The sequence below is a fragment of the Euleptes europaea genome, chromosome 1 (assembly GCF_029931775.1).
Source record: "Euleptes europaea isolate rEulEur1 chromosome 1, rEulEur1.hap1, whole genome shotgun sequence".
In the NCBI taxonomy this organism is placed as follows: Eukaryota; Metazoa; Chordata; class Lepidosauria; order Squamata; family Sphaerodactylidae; genus Euleptes; species Euleptes europaea.
Window position 1 is genome coordinate 167,003,788 of NC_079312.1, and position 18,812 is coordinate 167,022,599.

The following is an 18,812-nucleotide window of genomic DNA, read 5'->3' on the forward strand; positions in this document are numbered from 1 at the left end:
CCAAAGCCTAAATCTTTTGAATTAAAACCAAAAACTAAGCTCAGTGTGATAGAACTCCCTCTGGTCAACCATCTAAGAAGCTAATTCAACCAAGGGCTTGTCTAATCTGAGCTTCAAAGATCTCTGGGGCTGAAGAGTCCTCTATACCCAAGGTAGGGTTGCCAACCTCTAGCTAGGGCCCAGAATTATGAGTGAACTCCAGACTACAGGGATCAATTCCCCTGGAGAAAACAGCTGCTTTGGTGGTTGGGTTCTATGGCAAGATACCCAGCTGAGGTCCCTCCTCGCTCCAAATCCTGCCCTTTACAGGCTTCAACACCACCACCCCCAATCTCCAGGAATTTCCCAACCCCATGTTGGCAACCCTAACTTCAGGCAATCAGTCAGCAGGGGGAAGAACCTTCTTCTTTTGGTAAGGGATGAGTTTCACCCAGAAGCTGCTTGATTGGCCGACAAGTGTTTTATGCTGGGGGAGTGAAGATAAGAGACAATTTTCAACCGCAGCCCCTCAAAGCAACCTTTGATACAGGTACTTGCAAACTCCACAACACTGAAAACGTCACCCATCATTAAAGAAGAAGAATTTTTAATATGCCAACTTTCTCTACCACTTAAGGGTTAAAGATATCAAGCGACAAGTAGATCTAGCAAGAGTGCCCCTATTTATGGCTCCCCCACCCACCCAAATTTATCCTTGCACCAGCAGCCTGTCTCCGTTACTTAGAGAGAAACAAATATAGGAGGGCTTTTACCTTGGCTAGGTGCGCAGCCTTACCCTCTGCTATGTTAGAGGGGAAATTCAAGAAGATACCCAGGGCAGAGAGACTATGCCCCTGTAAATCCGGGGATTTAGAAACCACTGAACATGTTCTCCTGAATTGTAACTTTTACACTATACCCCGTCCTAAGTTTATTGAGCCCCTCATACTGAGAATGGAACCGGACAGGGAAAGAGAAAAGACAGAAAAGCTCCTACAAGGAGATAATCCCTCAATCATCTCTCAGGTAGCAAAATTTTGTACAGCTGCAATGAAAATTTGTTGCCACAGAGTAGTCTTAGTCCAAATGGCAGATGTAACTTGGATGTCATTTTTTTAAAGTTATTAAGACTCGGACTGTAAACCTTTGTCGGTAAGACCATTTTAGTCCATGTATCTTGCTTTATCTGGCCAAGGGCCGCAAATAAACAATCTATCTACCACTTAAGGGAGACTCAAACCGGCTTACAATCACCTTCCCTTCCCCTCCCGACAACAGACACCCTGTGAGGTAGGTGGGGCTGAGAGAGTATGACTAGCCCAAGGTCACCCAGCTGGCTTTATGTGGCGGAGTGGGGAATCAAACCTGGTTTTCCAAATCAGAACCGCTCTTAACCACTGCACCATGCTGTTCTAAAGCAGGAGCATTTCGGAACATCTCAGAGGCCCTATTCCCGTGTAATGTTACAGCTGAAAATCTGTGTACGTATAAAGACAGGATGTAATTCGAAACAAAACTAATTTGCCTTTCCAACCAGGCAGCCTCATCAGCTCTCTCCCGCCGTCCTCTTTTGCAAGTGAAATCATTTGCCTTCTCTTCTGGGAAACAGGCGTGTATTACTTGACCTGAGCAAAAAGTAATGAACAGGCAGCCCCTACTGATATTTAATACTGTGTTGCTGTAAAGCCCTAATCTCAAATCTGCCTGCCTGTAGAGGGGTCTGCAAATGCCCACGTTTATCATTAAGGGACATCTGAGCTTTGGGCCACACATTTTGCCCAAATTACTCAACTAATTCACTTTTCATCACTGTGCAGAAGAGAAGGAGAGTTTTGACAAGGGCAGCTTCTCACCCTTGCAGTAGGGACATCCTCCATCACCTCTAGTAAGGACCCCGTAGAGCTCTAGTGATGCAGGTAGATGGCGTTTCTTTGACCTCACTAAAATAAACCAGGGGCAAGGAGAATCCCAGGCTACCTACAGGGCAACAGCATCCAGTTCAAGTCCCTTCACAACCTTTCTTTGGCCAGGCTAGGGAATTGTTTTAATTTATACCCCACATCCTCTCCCTAATAAGGACCCAAAGTGCCTTACAACAATGTTCCCCCTTCTCCATTTTAGCCTCACAACAACTATCTTGTGGGGCAGGTTAGGCTGTGACTGGCCCAAATCACCCAGTAAGCATCCATAGCAGAGGGGTGATTCGACCCTGGCTCTCCATGTCCCGGTCTGTCTCACTAACACTGATTCACGTGCTTATTCTGCATGTTATTGGGGTTCCTCACACAAAGAAGAGGAGAAGGAGTAGTTGGTTTTTATATGCCAGCTTTCTCTACCACTTAAGGAAGAATCAAGCTGGCTTACAATCCCCTTCCCCTCCCCACAACAGTGAGGTAGGTGGGGCTGGGAGAGCTCTAAGAGAGCTGTGACTAGCCCATGGTCACCCAGCTGACTTCATGTGGAAGAGTGGGGAAACCAACCCAGTTCAACAGATTAGGGTCCGCCGCTCATGTGGAGGAGTGGGGAATCAAACCCGGTTCTCCAGATCAGAGTCCACCGTTCTTAACCACTACATCACGCTGGCATCATTTTCCAGGTTAGAGTCCGCTGTGCTTAACTATTACGCCATGCTGACTCTCTTAAGTGAAGGCATCTAGAAAATATCTGCCTGCTCACATCAAGCGTCTGCTATTTCTCATGTACATTGGACTGACAGCATGCAAACAAGACACTGTATTGGAAGCAGTTTTATCACAACAAATCCACATTTAGTGTGGGTTGCAGAAGAAGAAGAAGAGTTGGTTTTTATATGCCGACTTTCTCTACCACTTAAGGAAGAATCAAACCGGCTTACTCCCTCCCCCTCCCCACAACATACACCCTGTGAGATAGGTGGGGCTGAGAGAGCTCTAAGAGAGCTGTGACTAGCCCAAGGTCACCCAGCTGGCTTCATAGCTATAGAACAACTTTATTTGTTAAGGGATTTTTTTAAAAAAATGCATGCTTCCTATTACTCTTTGCTGCCTGCCCATGCCCCTTCCCCACCCCCACAAAACACATGTTTTAAAACAGAACGTTCAAAGATGCAAGTTTACTTAGACGCCTCTATCTATCTATCTGAAGAAGTGAGCTGTGGCTCATGAAAGCACATACCCTCCCAGAAATTTTGTTAGTCTTTAAAATGCTACTGGGCTCTCGCTCTTTTCTACTGCTAATGACAGACTAACACGACTCCCCATCGTGATCTATCCCCCTTTCTAGCAACTCGCATACATTGGCCTAATAGGAACCTTCCAGCTTCAGTGGCTCATCTTCTAAGAAGCGCCATGAAAAGGAAGAGGAAGAAGAGTTGGTTTTTATATGCTTACTTTCTCTACCACTTAAGGAAGAATCAAACCGGCTTACAATCACCTTCCCTTCCCCTCCCCACAACATACACTCTGTGAGATAGGTGGGGCTGAGAGAGCTCTAAGAGAGCTGTGACTAGCCCAAGGTCACCCAGCTGGCTTCATGTGAAGGAGTGGGGAAACAAACCCAGTTCACCAGATTAGCCTCCGCCGCTCATGTGGAGGAGTGGGGAATCAAACCCGGTTCTCCAGCGTCCACCTTTCCAAACCACCACTCTTAACCACTACACCATACTGGTTCTCTCATTTAAGAGGAAGGCTCCAAACTTTGCTCAATGGAGCAGCAGGATAAAGCCATTCTTTCTGCAAGGAACTTCCTGCCTGTCATAAACCCAGATGCCACACAGGACGAGCAGAGAAATATTCTGAATTTGCGGGGAGGAGGGAGAGAGATCTTGCTATATCAGTGAACCATCCCATCCTTCAATGCAGCTGAACACAAGCCAGGACCATGGGGAAGATGAAGAAGTTTCAACAAACAAGACATCCCTTCTGTACCCCCCCCCCCCAAAGCCTGTATGGGCCAATTATGCATGGGAGGTTTTGCCTTGGATTTGCCACTCTTTCGATGCACATTTTCCCCATCCCAATTCTCCTAACTCAGCCATGGCCATTTATGCACGGGATGTTTTGCCTTGGGTTTGCCGCTCTCTGGGTGCACATTTTCCCCACCCGAGTTCTCAAAACTGTGCACGGGGGCTTATGGTTGAGTTCTGAGAATCCGGACGGGCAAAATGTGCATCTAGAGAGTGGCAAACCCAAGGCAAAACCTCCCAGGCACAAATGGCTGGTGCTGTCCAACCTCAGCCCACTAGGATAAAGAAGAATTGCCCCCTTCTTGCTCGGCTCCACCCCCGAACCTTTCTGACTCGAGGCTCTCGCCAGCGGCAGCCCCACATCTACAACTTTGCAATGACAATAATTCACAGTGGGTAGCTGTGTTAGTCTGTCTGCAGTAGTAGAAACCAGCAAGAGTCCAGTAGCACCTTAAAGACTAACAAAAATATTTTCTGGCAGGGTATGAGCTTTCGTGAGCCGCAGCTCATGTATCTGAAGAAGTGAGCTGTGGCTCACGAAAGCTCATACCCTGCCAGAAAATATTTTTGTTTGCAATGACAGTTTTCTCTTGTCGCTCGGGGGGGGGGGCATCTTGGGAAAGCAGCAATGTCATCTGGGGCAGCTAGCAAAGGCAGGTGGTGGGAGAAGGGGGGGGACGACGACTGCCCCCCTCCAGGAGCGAAACAGCTGCAGAGGGCCTCCCAAACCACCCCTTGCACCCGAAATAGAAAACCCAACCGGCCCGTTGGCATCGCGATGAGACAGAAGGACACGACCATCACTGGGGGAGGAGGGCATCTCCCAGGAAGGGGGTTTAACTGAGCCATAACAAGTCACCGCAGTCCTTTTGCATTGCATCCAGTTGGGCAATGCAACGTTAAGTCGCTATTCACATTTACATACTGTTAACATTTACATACTAATGCTTGTCTGAATTCACTCTCCTCTACTTAGAGACAGATGGATTCACATTCTAGCTGTATCTGAAGAAGTGAGCTGTGGCTCACGAAAGCTCACACCCTGCCAGAAAATATTCTTGTTCGTCTTTAAGGTGCTACCGGACTCTTGCTCTTTTCTACTACTGCAGAAGGGAGCTGTGGCTCACGAAAGCTCACACCCTGCCATAAAATATTCTTGTTCGTCTTTAAGGTGCTACCGGACTCTTGCTCTTTTCTACTACTGCAGAAGGGAGCTGTGGCTCACGAAAGCTCACACCCTGCCAGAAAATATTTTTGTTCGTCTTGAAGGTGCTACTGGACTCTTGCCCTTTTCTACTACTGCAGAAGTGAGCTGTGGCTCACGAAAGCTCACACCCTGCCATAAAATATTCTTGTTCGTCTTTAAGGTGCTACCGGACTCTTGCCCTTTTCTACGACTGCAGAAGTGAGCTGTGGCTCACGAAAGCTCACACCCTGCCAGAAAATAATCTTGTTCGTCTTTAAGGTGCTACCGGACTCTTGCTCTTTTCTACTACTGCAGAAGGGACCTGTGGCTCACGAAAGCTCACACCCTGCCATAAAATATTCTTGTTCGTCTTTAAGGTGCTACCGGACTCTTGCTCTTTTCTACTACTGCAGAAGGGAGCTGTGGCTCACGAAAGCTCACACCCTGCCATAAAATATTTTTGTTCGTCTTGAAGGTGCTACCGGACTCTTGCCCTTTTCTACTACTGCAGAAGTGAGCTGTGGCTCACGAAAGCTCACACCCTGCCATAAAATATTCTTGTTCGTCTTTAAGGTGCTACCGGACTCTTGCCCTTTTCTACGACTGCAGAAGTGAGCTGTGGCTCACGAAAGCTCACACCCTGCCAGAAAATATTCTTGTTCGTCTTTAAGGTGCTACCGGACTCTTGCTCTTTTCTACTACTGCAGAAGGGAGCTGTGGCTCACGAAAGCTCACACCCTGCCAGAAAATATTTTTGTTCGTCTTGAAGGTGCTACCGGACTCTTGCCCTTTTCTACGACTGCAGAAGTAAGCTGTGGCTCACGAAAGCCCAACCCTGCCAGAAAATATTCTTGTTCGTCTTTAAGGTGCTACCGGACTCTTGCTCTTTTCTACTACTGCAGAAGGGAGCTGTGGCTCACGAAAGCTCACACCCTGCCATAAAATATTCTTGTTCGTCTTTAAGGTGCTACCGGACTCTTGCTCTTTTCTACTACTGCAGAAGGGAGCTGTGGCTCACGAAAGCTCACACCCTGCCATAAAATATTCTTGTTCGTCTTTAAGGTGCTACCGGACTCTTGCCCTTTTCTATTGCTGCAGAAGTGAACTGTGGCTCACGAAAGCTCACACCCTGCCATAAAATATTCTTGTTCGTCTTTAAGGTGCTACCGGACTCTTGCTCTTTTCTACTACTGCAGAAGGGAGCTGTGGCTCACGAAAGCTCACACCCTGCCATAAAATATTCTTGTTCGTCTTTAAGGTGCTACCGGACTCTTGCTCTTTTCTACTACTGCAGAAGGGAGCTGTGGCTCACAAAAGCTCACACCCTGCCATAAAATATTCTTGTTTGTCTTTAAGGTGCTACCGGACTCTTGCTCTTTTCTACTACTGCAGAAGGGAGCTGTGGCTCACGAAAGCTCACACCCTGCCATAAAATATTCTTGTTCGTCTTTAAGGTGCTACTGGACTCTTGCCCTTTTCTACGACTGCAGAAGTGAGCTGTGGCTCACGAAAGCTCACACCCTGCCAGAAAATATTCTTGTTCGTCTTTAAGGTGCTACCGGACTCTTGCCCTTTTCTATTGATGCAGAAGTAAGCTGTGGCTCACGAAAGCTCACACCCTGCCAGAAAATATTCTTGTTCGTCTTTAAGGTGCTACTGGACTCTTGCCCTTTTCTACGACTGCAGACAGACTAACAAGGCTACCCACTGGAATTGACTCAGGATTGCCTCCGGATGCTCCTTTCCCCGCCCGGCGATCCCGTTTTTTTTGCAAATGACAGCCCGAGGCGATGCTTTTCCCCTGTCTCTTTCCCCACCCCGCCAGATCTCTCGATTGCAAAAGGGGGAGGGAGAAAAAAACAACTCACTTGCAGAAGGGAGCAAGAGATCCTCGGCGGTTTTGCTTTTAAATCTTTCTCCCCCTCCGCTAGGCAGAGAAAGAAAGCTCAGCCACGGCGGCAGCGCTTTGCAAGGAGCTCGGCGCTCGGCTCGGGGGGGGGGGGGCTGCTGGGAACACAGGAAGGTCCCGGTTCCATCGAACCCCCCCTGGTCCTCCTCCGGGGCTGCTTCCTGGTGATCGCTAGGAAAGCGGAGCTCTATGGTCTCTGCTGCTGCAGCCTGCAGTTGCTGTCTGGGAAGGGGAGATGCAGTGCTGTAGGGTGGAGGGGAAAGATGGGTTGGGGAGCCGGGTGGTTGTTGTTGTTTTAAAACATTTTTTTTAATTTTTCTTCATTTAATATATCCATAAAAACAATATAATAATAATAAAGAGGAAAAAAATGTTTTTCTAGTTTAACAATCAAATGACTTCTGTTTAGACGTAGTGCTCTACAAATGATTAATATTTTGAACACGATGAGTTAATTTTCAACGGAAATTGTTACCTGTCATATTTTATATATTATATTGTGTGTGTTTTTTTTACTTAATGTTTTACCCTTTCCCTTTTTTTTCCTTTTGTATCCCCCAAATTTTATAAACAAATAAAAAAATATTTTTTTAAAAAAACAATCAAATGACTTCCCCCTCTCCCTCTCCCGTCTAAAATTAAATTGTATAATCTTTTGCTAACAGGACTCACCCCAATATTATCTTAATTTGTCTATTCTTGTCCTATCCAACATTATGAAATCAGGACCTGATATAAAAATTAACCCAAAATGTGAACAAGGGATTCGATCAGTGGTTCCCAACCTTTTTTTGACCAGGGACCAATAGGACTTTTTTGTTCGGTGCAGGGACCCCAAGGTTCAAAATAAAAATTCTGAGAATTTGAAAATAAACTTTAATCATGTTAGTTAAACATTAAACTTAGAATAATATTTGAATATATATTTTTATAATAGAGAACTTTTAATTGAAAATATTAATTTATTATGAGTTTATAACTTTGTTTCGCGGACCTTAATTTAGTTCTCGCAGACCCCTGGGGGTCCATGGACCCCCGGTTGGGAACCAGTGGATTAGATCAACGGGTATCCTTTAAATCAGTGGTTCCCAACCTTTTTTTGACCAGGGACCAATAGGACTTTTTTGTTCAGTGCAGGGACCCCAAGGTTCAAAATAAAAATTCCGAGAATTTGAAAATAAACTTTAATCATAACTGTTAGTTAAACATTAAGCTTAGAATAATATTTGAATATATATTTTTATAATAGAGAACTTTTAATTGAAAATATTAATTTATTATGGGGACCCACGGACCCCTGGTTGGGAACCAGTGCTTTAAATGGTCCTGTTAAAAAGTAGTTTTCACAGTACGTTCTCCAAGCCTCCCATTCCCCCCAAAATTGTTCATTATCATTCTGATTTATCAGAGCTGTAAGTTTCGCCATCTCAGTCAATTCCGGCATCTTTTTTATCCAGTCTTTTTTATCTGGTATCTCAACTGTCTTCCATTTAGCTGCATATATCAATCGAGCAGCCATGGTGGCATAAATCAAAAAAGTTCTATAAGTAAAAGTAGTGTCCGGTATCATAGTAGCATCATTTATTGGGGAGCCGGGTTTTGGCCCGGTCCCTTGCAGTCGCCTCTGATCATGTGGTGTAGTGGTTAGAGCGGTCGGCGTCTGCACTTCCTTGGATCTGTGATGTCAATGGCGCTCCAGCAATCTTGAAGTTGGACTGCCTTGTCCACACTGGAAAATCCAGTTGCCCCAGTGATTGCTGTAGTGAAGAAGAGTTGGTTTTTATATGCCGACTTTTTCTACCACTTAAGGATAGGGTTGCCAACCTCCAGGGCATTAGTTGTTTTGCATTTGATTACCAAAAACCTCCAGGCGGTGGCTGGAGATCTCCCGCTATTACAACTGATCTCCAGCCGATAGAGATCAATTCACCTGGAGAAAATGGCCGCTTTGGCAATTAGACTCTATGTCATTGAAGTCCCTCCCCTTCCCAAACCCCTCCCTCCTCAGGCTCCGCCCCAAAAACCTCCCACCGGTGGCAAAGAGGGATCTGGCAACCCTACTTAAGGAAGAATCAAACCATCTTACAATAACCTTCCCTTCCCCACAACAGGCACCCTGTGAGGTATGTGGGGCTGAGAGAGCTCTAAGAGAGCTGTGACTAGCCCAAGGTCACCCAGCTGGCTTCATGTGGAGGAATGGGGAAACCAAGCCGGTTCACTAGATTAGCATCCGCTGCTCATGTGGAGGAGTGGGGAATCAAACCCGGTTCTCCAGATTAGAGTCTTCCGACTCATGGCGACCCTATGAATCAATGTCCTCCAAAATGTCCTATCTTTGACAGCCTTGCTCAGGTCTTGCAAATTGAGGGCCATGGCTTCCTTTACAGAGTCAATCCATCTCTTGTTGGGTCTTCCTCTTTTCCTTCTGCCCTCAACTTTTCCTAGCATGACGGTCTTTTCCAGTGACTCTTGTCTTCTCATAATGTGACCAAAATACGATAGCCTCAGTTTAGTCATTTTAGCTTCTAGGTGTGAGAGATCCCCCTCTCTGAGTTTGCTTCTCCAAATCAGTTGCTCAGACGTTGATACAGAAACAATAGATTTATTGAAGCCTTCAGGAGATGAGACAGGCACAGGTAGAAAGTTGCAAGTGAGGGGCTATACGGGTTTACAGAATATATTGACTCCAGGGCACTGGGGCACTGGGGTTCACACTTATTGTTATGGGAAGTTACAAGCTTGGCATAATACAAAACATCAGACGGATCCCAGGAAGTCTGGTGCGGCTATCACACTTCCAAGGCCGCACCGGCCTGAGGGAGTACTGGCAGGAAGAACAGCGGGGGGGAAGATACATGGGCCATCAGGCCTGGCGCCTGAGACCAGAAGGTGTGAACTGCTTTTACGAGTTCACTGATAACACCGCAGGTGATGGAAAGCAGAGACACAAAGACAGAGACTCTCACATTCTGCCCCCCTTAAGGCCCCCCTCCGAGAGGACGAGGCTTATCGGGATAAGCGAGGTGGAATTCTCGGACCAAGCGAGGAGCTGCCATGTGGGGTGCGGCTACCCATTCGTCATGAGCGGAGCCAAGGTTTTTCCAGCGAACAAAGTAAAACAGTTTCCCTTTCTTCCATTTGGAATCTAAAACCTTGGATATTTCCAAATGGGTATCCCCTCCTACTACGGTAGGAATCTCATGAGCGGGAGGGGGGTGGAACTGGGGAGCTGCTACATAAGGTTTGAGGAGGCTTATATGGAAGACTGGATGAACTCCCTTGAGAGTCTTAGGGAGACTCAGTTCCACGGTAACCTCGTTGATTACTCTGGTAATGGGGAAAGGTCCTACATAACGGTCGCTCAGTTTTTTGCAGGGGCGAAGAGAGCGGAGGTTTTTGGTGGACAGATAGACTTGCTCCCCCACCTTGAGTTCCCATCCCGGAGACCGGTGTTTGTCTGCTTGTTCCTTGTACTTGCTTTTTGCCCTTTCCAGATTTTTGAGCAACCATGGCCAGGTGGATTTAACCACCTGAATCCACTCCTGAAGATCAGGGGTAGACTGGAGCTCTGGCGAGACGGGGGCAGAACCGAAAGGGCCAAAATCCGTCCCGTATATAACTTGGAAGGGACTAAAGCCGGTAGAGGAATGAGGCGCATTGTTGTACGCATATTCGGCAAATGGCAGCAGGTCGACCCAGTCGTCCTGGTGGAAATTTACATAGCAACGCAAATAACATTCTACTACCGCATTTACTCGTTCCGTTTGACCATCCGTTTGGGGGTGATAGGCGGAAGAAAGGCCCTGTTCCTCCACTCCCATTAACTTTAGGAAAGCCCGCCAGAATTTGGCAACAAACTGGACCCCCCGGTCGGAGAGGACCTTCCTCGGGATCGAGTGTAGCCTGAGGACGTGCGTGATGAACAGTTTAGCTAAGCCCTGGGCTGAAGGAAGACCTGCACATGGAACGAAATGAACCTGTTTGGAAAAGAGGTCTGTGATAACCCAGAGAACCGTTTTCCCCCGACTTGGAGGTAGGTCGGTGATAAAATCCATGGCGATGACTTCCCAGGGACGGGAGGGGTTCTCAAGCGGTTTGAGAAGCCCCGGGGGTTTTCCCATCCGTTTCTTGGCTGTGGCGCAGGTGGGGCAGCTGCGCACATACAACTCTACATCAGATCTCATACCGGGCCACCAGAATTGCCTTCGAACCAGGTGAAGCGTTTTTATGAAACCAAAATGACCCGCTAGCCTGGCCCCATGTACAAGTCCCAATACTTCTTTGCGAAGGGAAGATGGGACATATAGTTTCCCCCCTTGCACCCACCAAGTGTTGGTTCGTTCCAAGCCAGTGGGGAGGAGATGGTGCTCCTCCTCCTGTAAGGAGGCGTCCCGGAGTCGCTGTTGGAATGCTTCCGGGATACCTTTGAGCGTAGGGGGGGTCTCCGGTTGGCGGGCTTGGGATCGGGTGGTGACGGCCAAGCCAGGGGCTTCCCCTCGCTGTTCGGGAGTGAACAGGGAGTCGACGGGGCGATCGAAATCGTTGCGATACTGGGGAAGTCGTGACAAAGCATCAGCTAGGGCATTTTCTTTGCCAGGGACATGTTTGAGGGTGAACCGGAATTTTGCAAAAAATTGGGCCCACCGAATCTGTTTGGCATTGAGTTTTCTAGCTCCCTTGAGAGCCTCAAGATTCTTGTGATCTGTGCACACTTCGAACGGCAGCTCGGCCCCCTCCAAGAAGTGTCTCCATATGGTAAGGGCATGTTTGACCGCTGCTGCCTCCTTCTCCCAAATGGCCCAGTTGATTTCGGACTGGGAAAACTTCTTGGAGAAGTAGGCGCATGGCCTCAACCGTCCCCCCTCATCCCTCTGCAATAGGGCCCCGCCCATGGCTACATCCGAGGCATCCACCTGCACCACGAAGGGCTTGGTGCAATCCGGGTGAGCTAAAACGGGTTCGGATGAAAAAAGTAGCTTTAAACGTTCAAAAGCTTGCTGGCACTGGGGAGACCATTGCAGACGGGCTGAGGGGAGTGCGGCGCTAGCCCCCCTGTCCTTGGTACGCAACAGGGCAGTGAGGGGAAGCGCAACTTGGGCAAAGTTGGGAATGAAATTCCGGTAAAAGTTGGCAAACCCCAAAAACTGTTGAAGTTGACGGCGGGTAGTGGGGGTTTCCCAGTCCCGCACCGCCTGGACCTTGGCGGGGTCCATTTCCAACCCTTGGTGGGAAATCACATACCCCAGAAATGTAATAGAAGGTTGGTGGAATTCACACTTGGACACCTTAGCATACAGTTTGTGCTCCCGCAGCCGCTGGAGCACTTCTCGCACTAGGCGCACATGTTCTTCCATGGTCTCAGAGTAAATAAGAATGTCATCGAGAAATACCACCACCCCCCGAAACAGTAAATCATGCAAAACTTCATTAATTAACTGCATAAAGACACTCGGAGCCCCCGAAAGTCCGAACGGCATGACCAGGTACTCAAACATCCCAAAACAACTGGAAAAGGCCGTTTTGGGTTCGTCTCCTTCTTTGATGCGAATGCGGTGGTAGGCTTCTACCAAGTCCAGTTTGGTGAAGATTCGGCCCTCCTTTAATTGTGCTAGAAGGTCAGGAATAAGAGGGAGGGGGTAAGCATTAGACTGGGTGACTGCGTTCAGTCTGCGAAAGTCAATACACAGTCTTAAATCTCCCGTCTTTTTCTTTACAAAGAAAGCTGGGGCTGAATAAGGAGCCTTGGAGGGGCGTATGAAACCCCTCGCCAGATTGACATCCAGATAGTCTCGCAATACAGTCTTTTCACTAGGGCTCATGGGGTAAACCTTTCCCTTGGACAGTTTGCCCTCCCCTACAATCTCGATGGCACAGTCCGTTTCTCTGTGGGGAGGCAGTTCGTCGCACTCTCTAACATCGAAAACATCAGTAAACTGCGAGTACTCAGAGGGTAATTGAGGAGAGACTGGGGCGGGGGACCCTACCAGTGCGGCGGCTGGAGTTCTGAGTACCCGTTCCTTGTCATGCAACCCACAGGGGTTTTCGGGGAAGGAAAGCACCCGTTTAACCCAATCAATGGAGGGATTGTGTCCCCTTAACCAGTTCATCCCTAACACCACAGGGGTTACAATAGGGGCGATGGTGAAATACAACCGTTCCCAATGTTCCCCCACGGACATAATCACGGCTGCAGTTCTGTGGGTCACAGGGCCCCGTTTAAAGTCACTCCCGTCCATTTGGGAAAAACGGAGGGGTCCCGGAAGCCGCTTGCGCCGGACACCCAACTTCTTGGCAGTTTCCTCATTTATCATGGTGCGGGCACACCCCGAGTCGACCAACGCGGGGACCTCTAACGGGGGACCCCCTTTGGGTAGGGACAGATGAACACGCACAAATACATTGTCCTCTTGGGCGCTTACCATCGGTGGAGCTCCTTGCACAACGATAGGGACGGTCTGCTGCGGAGCCCCCTCTACAGCAGACCGACGGCGTTTTTTGCCGGCTGTTCCCACTCTTCCTCCTCGCTGGAAGAGGGGGACGGGGTGGTGGCTTCCGGGGAGCCGTCCGAATCAAAGACGGTATTTGTAATCCGGGACCCCGATGGGACCGTAGAGTCGGATGCCCCATCCTGGGGGCGCGCGTGGAGAGCGGAGGGTGCGCCGGAGCGCCGGCTCAGTGGTCCACTTCTGCGGCGAGGCTGGCTGTCGGCGGCCGGTTTCGTCGGCTCGGCCTGGGTTTGGCGGGGGGGGGTCGGACGGCCGGAGCGAGAGGGGCATTGCGATGCAAAGTGACCCTTTCCCCCGCAGATCAGGCAGACGCCGGCCTCGAACCGCTTGCGGCGTTCCGCGGCCGAGAGACCCCCGCCACCCCCTTGCCGGAGTTCCCGGCCACGGTCACCTCGGGGCCTGGGGTCTCGCCCAAGCCGTTGCTTGGACAAGTTCAGGAGTTGTTTGCGATTCTCGATGTCAGCAGCATGGCGAACCCAACCTTCCACATCCGGGGGGTTCCCTTGCATGAAGGCCCAATGTTGGAGGTCTGGGTTGAGACCCTCCCTGAAACATTGTACCAAGGTAGCTTCACTCCAGTCCAGAATTCGGCTAGCCAGTGACTGGAACTCACTTGCATACTGCGCCACCGACTTAGTCCCTTGGCGCAGTTGCATCAGGGATGCTTTAGCCCGCTCACCCAGAGTCGGGTCCTCAAAACGGTTTCGGAGCGCTACCATGAACTCGTCCAGGGTTCGCAGCACCGGCGAGCGGAGTTCATACTGCAACACCATCCAGGCAGCCGCCTCCCCTTGCAGTAAGGAAGCCACGTACTGCACCCGGGACTCCTCAGAAACGAAGGTTCGGCCTTGTTCCCGCATAAAAATGTCTACTTGGACCATAAAAAAGGTCAACTGGTCTCCCGACCCGTCATACGTGACTTTCAGGTCCCGACGGGCCGGGGGGGCAGGGGTTGCGGGCGGAACTACCGGCGCCCCGTCTGGGGGAGCACCGGCTGGAGGTTGCAACTTCAGCGCATCTAGGGCCGTGGCCATCTCACCCATTACGCGTTGCATGGTCTCCATCTGCTCCTGCATAGCCCGGCGGTCTTCCTGCCACTGCTTTCGTTCTTCCTCCATGAGGGCCTCTTTGCGGGCCGGGTCCCCTTCGAGTCCCGTGCTGGGGAAGGCCAACCGGCGATCCTTCGCCGCAGTCCGCGAGAGCGACCAGCCCTTGGGAGAGTCCAGCCAATAAGTAAGCCCCCGGGGACGTTCGTCCCGATCTTGGTCGGGGGCGCGACCCTTCGGTTTCTTTGGCTTGGCTCCCTCCTCCTTCGGGTCCGGCTTCTCCGGCTCGTCCGGTTCCTTGGGGGCATCGGGGTTAGGGGTGGTGTCCTCGTCGGCTGACATTCTGTCCAAAGCGGTACAGCTGCAGTCCGAGAGGCAAGGACTTGCAACTTAATGTGAGAGATCCCCCTCTCTGAGTTTGCTTCTCCAAATCAGTTGCTCAGACGTTGATACAGAAACAATAGATTTATTGAAGCCTTCAGGAGATGAGACAGGCACAGGTAGAAAGTTGCAAGTGAGGGGCTATACGGGTTTACAGAATATATTGACTCCAGGGCACTGGGGCACTGGGGTTCACACTTATTGTTATGGGAAGTTACAAGCTTGGCATAATACAAAACATCAGACGGATCCCAGGAAGTCTGGTGCGGCTATCACACTTCCAAGGCCGCACCGGCCTGAGGGAGTACTGGCAGGAAGAACAGCGGGGGGGAAGATACATGGGCCATCAGGCCTGGCGCCTGAGACCAGAAGGTGTGAACTGCTTTTACGAGTTCACTGATAACACCGCAGGTGATGGAAAGCAGAGACACAAAGACAGAGACTCTCACACTAGGGTCAGCTCACATTTGATTTGATCTAGAACCCACAGATTTGTTTTTCTGACAGTCCACATGGTGTCCACAACACTCTCCTCCAACACCACATTTCAAAGGAATCCACTTTCATTGTCCAGCTTTCATACCCATACATAGTAATAGGAAATGAATTAACTTGATCTTGGTTGCCAGAGACACATCCTTACACTTCAGAATCTTTTCTAGCTCCTTCATGGCTGCCCTTCCCAGTCTCAATCTCCTTCTGATTTCTTGGCTGCAGTCTCCCTTTTGGTTGATGATGGAGCCAAGGAATAGAAAGTCCTGAACAATTTCAATTTCCTCATTGTCATCCTTAAAGTTGAGTAATTCTACTGGAGTAACTCTCCTTAGGATTGCGCTATAAGTCTCTATTAAAGAGGCAGGATATATTTGTCCCGGCCTGTTGGCAACCTTTCAGATGGATTCTAAACTGGTTCTAAACTTACAGATTCTTTACATGGTAAAGATAGGGAGGAATTTAAAAAAACATGGTCAAAGTCCGCCGCATTCTGGGACAAACAGGCGAAAATGAATTTTACAAATATAGTTAATGAATTATAGATATATATTTTTAAAACAAAAGCAATAATAGCAATGTTAAATACTGTCAAAACACTTCTCTGGAAGTCCAGTGGTGATGGGATACACTGTTAAGGTGGGTGGTGGATATTAGAGCACTATATATTTTAGAAATTATATTATACACTGTAATTATAATGATTGAATAAGTGCTCTTTTTGTATTTTTTTTTTTTTATGATTTATGTGCTATATAATTTGTTTTCTTTTTTCTTTTTTTTTTACTTCAACAAAAAATAATAAAAATTTATAAAAAAAGAAGAAGAAGAAGAAGAAGAAGTAAGCTCACTTGGTTCCAATAGAGCTTTCTTCCAAATAAAGATACTAAGGCCATTTATGCATGGGAGGTTTTGCCTTGGATTTGCCACTTTCCAGATGCACATTTTCCCCGTCGGAATTCTCAGAACTCTGCATGGGGTTTTTATTTTTGAGTTTTCACAACTCAGGTGGGGAAAACGCGCATCTACAGAGCAGCAAATCCAAGGCGAAACCTCCCATGCATCAACGGCCTTAGGCTCACACCCTTTCCACGCAGCCCGGCACTTTCTCTCTCGACGATGATTGGGTCACGGGCGCTGACCCATTCGCGAAGCCGGCGATTGGAAGGCCACGAGACGAAAATTTCTGGGATATGATTTACAATGAACTAAGGTTGATAGTACAACATAATATCCCTAAAACACCTGAAATGATGTTGTTAGGTATAATACCAGATTCAGTCGTGACTCAAGAGATCATTTTTGATACATGCCACTATTGCTGCAAGACTGGTCTACGCAATGAAATGAAAAACATCTGAAATACCAGATAAGACTGCTTGGACAGATAAAATGATGGAACTGGCTGAAATGGCAAAACTTACCGCATTAATAAATCAAAAAGAAAATGCTGAATTGGTGGAAGAATGGAAGGCATGGACAACATACGGTATAAATGAACTTAATTTGGGAAACATTAAGGGATATGTTTTGAACTAATTCAAATTTTTTGAAATAATTAAGATACGTTAAAAAGTAGAGTTTTAAGAACGATAAAGGTGGTTTATTACAATGAATTAAGACACTAAATACAAAGAGAAATAAGAATATCAAATGGACAGAGGGGGGGAGAGGGGAAGTCAACTATATATATTTGTAGAAAAGGGCAAGAGTCCAGTAGCACCGTAAAGACTAACAAAAATATTTTTCTGGCAGGGTATGAGCTTTCGTGAGCCACAGCTCACTTCTTCAGATACAGCTAGAATGTGAATCCATCTGTCTTTAATTCCCAGTGGGTAGCCGTGTCTGCAGTAGTAGAAAAGGGGAAGAGTCCAGTAGCACCTTAAAGACTAACAAAAATATTTTCTGGCAGGATGTGAGCTGTATGTATGTGTATGTATGTATATGTGTGTGTGTGAGTGTGTATGTGTATGTGTATCTATCTATATCTATCTATCTATCTATCTATCTATCTGTATCTGTATCTGTATCTCTATATCTATATTTGATTAATGATAAGATAGAAATTGTTTATAGTATATACTATATGAATGGAATGATATAACAGAATGTGAACTAGTTTGAAAAAAAAATCTTTTTTTTTTTAAAAAGGAAGGCCAACGGTCGAAGGGCGGGGCGTGGTGTGAGGTCTCGCGGGTGATTGGAGGCGACGGGTGCCAGGGGGCGGGGTCTATGCCAAGGTGTCTGGGCTCCCTTCCTTCCTTCCTTCGCGTCTTGGATTCGGAAGGCGAGGGGCGGGGTTCTTCCGGTCGGTGGGAGTAGAGCTTCCGGTTGGCGGCGCTGGCGGCGGAGGGAGCGGGAGGCGCCGGGGGTCGGTGAGTGCGGCCGGGCGGGGGGGGGGGCGTAAGGGCTGGGCCTCTGTGGGGTCGCCCCAGGGAGTCGCTGTCGGCAGCGAAGGCAGCCCCTGGGTGGTGATGGGCGACGGCTCTGTCCTTTGCCCCCCCGCTTGGGTAAGCCTATGGGGCGCGTTGCTTCCTAGTGGTCTTTGACACCTGAGATAATCTTTCTCCCCCCACCCCTTTATCCAAATTTTATTCTTTTTCATAAAATCATAGAGTTGGAAGTCGCCCTACAGTTCATCTAGTTCAACCCCCTTCTTCTTCTTCTTCTTCTTCTTTTTTTAAAATATTTTTTTAATTATTTTCCAGCATTATTAATCGCATAGTTTAACAATTGACATAAACAATAAAAAGTAAAAACAAACAGGAAACATTGCTAAAGATATTTGTGTATAATCAAAGAAATATTGACTTCCCCTACACCTCCCTCCATCTTGTGATAAATTAGTAATCACTTTTGCACGAAGTTCTAACCCTGATATTGTTGCTGATACTTATTAATAATTAGTACTATCATATAAAAGAAACAAAAAAGGGAAAAGACCCCCTTCTTAAGGCAGGTTCAGCCTAGACCAGTGGTTCCCAAAGTGGGCTGTACCACCCCCTGGGGGGGGCAGTGGGATTACCTAGGGGGGCGCTAAGAGGCAAGGGAGCAGCAGGGGGGCGCTAGAGGTGGGCCTCTTTAACTGTGTTGTTCACTAATTTACAATACATCAAATTTACACTAATTTACAATACATGCTGGCAAATTTGGTAGAAACTATCAGGATTCCCCCCCCCCCCCGACTTCGAAGAGCTGGTACCACTGGATCAAGCTCATCAGTTTTGTTGAATGAATTTCAACTAAAAAGTTTAAATTTGAACAGATGTGCAATTGTTACTATTTTGAAATTTCATTATTTTCTTTAGTGCGTCATGCAAACTCCTATTTTGAATAATGCTTTTTATAGGATAGGGTAGGGGGCGCTGGG